Genomic DNA, 4,065 nt, shown 5'->3' with positions numbered 1-4,065 from the left:
GGCGGGGTTGTGGGCTGAAATGATCGCCGCTGCTCAAATTGATACAAGTGGTCTGATCAGAGAGGCGGCAGCTCCACAATGTACATTCAGCTCTGCTTGTCCGGAGACGGGCTAAATGTACATAAAAACTATTCGCCCGGCGCCCGAAACTGCATGTCCCGGGCGTCGGGCGATAGGAATTCCACCCCCCTGGTTCAGTAGGGTTGAGGTCATGGCTCTGTGAAGGCCACTCAGGTTCCTCCACACCGAACTCCTCAATCCATGTTGGATGAGACGACCCGGCTCATAGTTGGCGTTGCAATTAATCCCAGAGGTCTTCAGAAGGGTTGAGGTCAGGGATCTGTGAAGGCCACCCACGTTCCTCCACTCCAAACTCCTCAATCCATGTTGGATGAGACGACCCGGCTCATAGTTGGCGTTGCAATTAATCCCAGAGGTCTTCAGAAGGGTTGAGGTCAGGGATCTGTGAAGGCCACCCACCTTCCTCCACTCCAAACTCATCAAACCATGTTGGATGAGACGACCCGGCTCATAGTTGGCGTTCCAATTAATCCCAGAGGTCTTCAGTAGGGTTGAGGTCATGGCTCTGCGAAGGCCACTCAGGTTCCTCCACACCGAGCTCATCAATCCATGTTGGATGAGACGACCTGCCTCACAATTGGTATTCCAATCCATCCCATAGGTGTTCAGTAGGGTTGATGTCGGGGATCTATGAAGCCCACTTGGGTTCCTCCACACCAAACTCAAACCATGTCCTTATGGAGCTGGCTTTGTACACAGGGGACAGTCATGGTGGAACAGAAAAGGGTCGTCACCAAACTGTTACCATAAGGATGGAAGAGCGCAATTGTCTAAAATGTCTTTGTAGGTTGTAGAATGAACAGAACCCTTCACTGGGGACATCTCACCGAAGTTCTAACCTTTGCCTGCTCCAAAGATATAAAGTTTTGACTGCAGTCGGCCTTTAACCAATCAAGATCTTCCCTATATTGGAATGTGATTGGTTACCGTGTTCAACAGAAAGTGTTTAATTACCTTTGATGAGGAAGTGCGAGCTGCTGGCTGGACGCGGTTTGTTATCGGGCGTCTTTATCATTATAAGAAAAGTAAACTTATTCAGCAGTGTTTGTGGTTGATAAGTATGAATCAGATTATTTGCTTTCCCTATCAGACTTCACAAACCTATTATGTCCTTAAACATACACGAGGGGGAGGGGGATAGAAACAAGAGGCGGGGGGGGGGGGGGGGGGGGGGTTATACCTTCTGCGGTAAATTACCAAATTCTTGTCTCGTCGCAGCAACGGACATTTGAGTGGTCAGATTTGTACTGTTCCACCCTTTCCTCCGTCGCTCCTTCTTTAGAGAGAATCGGGGTGACTTGGAATTGAGATGATGTGGATTAGGGATGAGCTCCATGGGCGCTTCCACCCAATCAGCTGCGGCACTGGCATTCCCCGCCCCACAGCTGAATGTTAACAAAGGGGTGGGATGCTTGTGTGGACATAATTTACCTTATATGGCTGCATAGCCATATTAGGTCATTATCACTTACCAATTATAGACCTGTAGCCATATAAGGTCAATGATGTCATGCCATGGGCACCTCCACCCAATCAGCTGCAGTACTGGCATTCCCCACCCCGCAGCCGAATGTTAACAAAGGTGTGGGATCAGGGGCGTAAGTGGAAATCACAGGGCCCCATAGCAAAATTTTGTATGGGACCCTGTGATTTCTAGTAACGCCCCTTGCAGAGCTCACCTGAGATTCCAAACAGCCCACCTGAGTGACCCTGCAGAGCCCACCATAGACTCTATGGTGGGCTCTGCATGGTCTCGGGTGGGCTGGTCACACCCCTGCACACCTCTTACCTGTCAGCCCCGATCTGCTGTTGTCCGCTTCCTTCATGGTCGCTGGCGGTCCCCGCCTCCTCTGTCTCCGGGCCCCGCCTCCTCCGTCGCCTGGCCCCGCTCCCTCGGCTGCCAACGCCGAGCCCCGCCTTCTCCGTTGCCGACGCCGGGCCCAGCCTTCTTCTCCGCATCTGCTGACAGCCTAATGTAAACAAACACCAGGTGCTGTCATCTGCTAGAAATTACTGAAACCTGATCTCTGTTGTGATCTTTTGAGGGTGAATTACTCCACAGCACATACAGCTACATAGGTCAGTGATGGCTTGTTTTAAAGCTCTATTACTAAATGTTATAAATGTGTGAATACTTTATAGTTCACTGTCTGGGCACAGGTGCACTTTATGCTAATAGGACCGAGCACAGAGGAGAGGCTTCCGGCGTGCCTCGTCCTGACTTGTCGCATTGTGTATTTCTGTGATGCGGAATACAACGTGCAGAGACGTTTCCTGCGCAGATAACCTTCCGCAATGTCAGAACCTTAGAAAAACATCACAGTGACGGTGGCACTGAGGGAGACAAGAGCCTGGCCCGGCATACAGATCTCCCTGCAGCAACACACCTGCTCAAAGGGAAGTCCGCCGTTCAGACTCTCACTGTTCAGGTGTGACAATCATAATATTGGCTGAATGTTGTTACTGCTCTCAGTCTTCTCTGGAATAAACCAAAGGGGGACAAAATAAATGATATATATATGTACATATACGGTATGTGTCCATGTTATATCTCATCTATTTCTGTTTTGTTTTTTTTAAGCTTTGGATATAGTGGGGAAGGTAAATACTATGCTCCTCGGCTCCATCTAGTGGCCACAATGTATTATTAAAACAAACTGCATTTGAACTGGGGAAACTCCATCTAGTAGCCACAATGTACTATTCAAGTGACACTAAACTCAAGAGTTAAATCTTAAAAATACTTTCAAGTACCCTAACTATAAACAACAATGTATCTTATTTGTATATCACTCGGCTGCAGATCCTCCAATCATCTCTGAATTGGTGCTGACACTGTCCTTCCTTCTGGAGGGGGGGGGGCTACTTTTGTTCCCCATGGTCCCTGTGTGTGTTGTAAAGTAGTCACCACTCCAAGCTCCCTCCAGATTTCATCCGGTAATTTTATTTTTCCATATTACCTGGGAAAATGAACTTACCCTTTAATGCACATTGTGTGTGTGGAAGAGAATTCTGGCTGCCGCCATTCCATCGCATCTCATGCAACCTCATGTTTAGTTTACTAATTTGTATTGTGATTGTAGTCCATCCCGGGAATGAGCTTGGAGCACACTAACATACATACATACAGTGGCGTCACAAGGAGGTGCGACCCGCACCCAAGTGCCACTATTGGAGGGGTGACGCCAAAATGACAGTCATTTTGGTGTCACCCCCTATGAAATGTCGGGCACTCGGATACGGACCGAGAGCCTGACAGTGTCAGGAGAGAGGAGGGGACTCGGCGGCATACCTCATCCCGCCGGGTGAACGTCCTGTCCCTCGGCCGCCAGCAGGCGTCAAAAAGACCAGTGCGCATGCGCATTTACATCACAGTGGGGTGTCAACCGGTCTCAGTCCCCGGGTGACACCCAGCCTCGGGGCGCCACTGCATACATACACACACAACAGTGACCTCTCTGCAGAGGTGTTACATTACCCACTGCTGAGTCAGGGCGAGAGCTCTTCATTAGAGCAGCGAACATGGCCTTTGCTGGGTGCAGAGCTATAGGTGTGACTCAAAAGGGGGGCGTGTTGAACCTCTGCAGAGAGACCACTGCTTCATTGCGGGAGGCGTTCTGCAGTCCACATAGGTAACCTGTGACCATGTGGCAGAGTCCACAGAAAATGAAGCGCTCACTGGATTTCTGCAAGGTTTTTATTTTTCATGCCTCTGGGGGTGATGCCTGTAACTGTCAGTCTTGCAATGCCTCATGGGACTTGTAGTTCCACAACAGAAGGAGGGCCGGAGTTGCCTCTGACCTAGGGAATGATGGAAGGAATGTACAATATTTTACGTTTTGATTTTTTTTTCCACTGCGTTTTGCTCCTGGTTCTTCGCGCATCAATCTCAGAAAACGCACAACGTCCTCATTTTTCTCCTGCGTGTAATTTATCACAGAAGTGACATATTTACATTGTGCGCATAATGAAGCAAATAGCACC

At 49.3% G+C, this 4,065-nt stretch overlaps 1 protein-coding gene across 1 annotated transcript in view; it reads left to right on the top strand.

Annotated features, from left to right (window-relative positions):
- The window catches only part of ILDR1 (immunoglobulin like domain containing receptor 1), a 24,861-nt gene that overhangs the window by 8,126 nt on the left and 12,670 nt on the right, over positions 1 to 4,065 (top strand). The gene's annotated exons all lie outside the window — the stretch shown is intronic.

The sequence above is a fragment of the Nanorana parkeri genome, unplaced genomic scaffold (assembly GCF_000935625.1).
Source record: "Nanorana parkeri isolate BGI_ZX_2015 unplaced genomic scaffold, ASM93562v1 scaffold1239, whole genome shotgun sequence".
Classification (NCBI taxonomy): domain Eukaryota; kingdom Metazoa; phylum Chordata; class Amphibia; order Anura; family Dicroglossidae; genus Nanorana; species Nanorana parkeri.
This window is presented reverse-complemented; position numbering and strand designations above follow the sequence as displayed.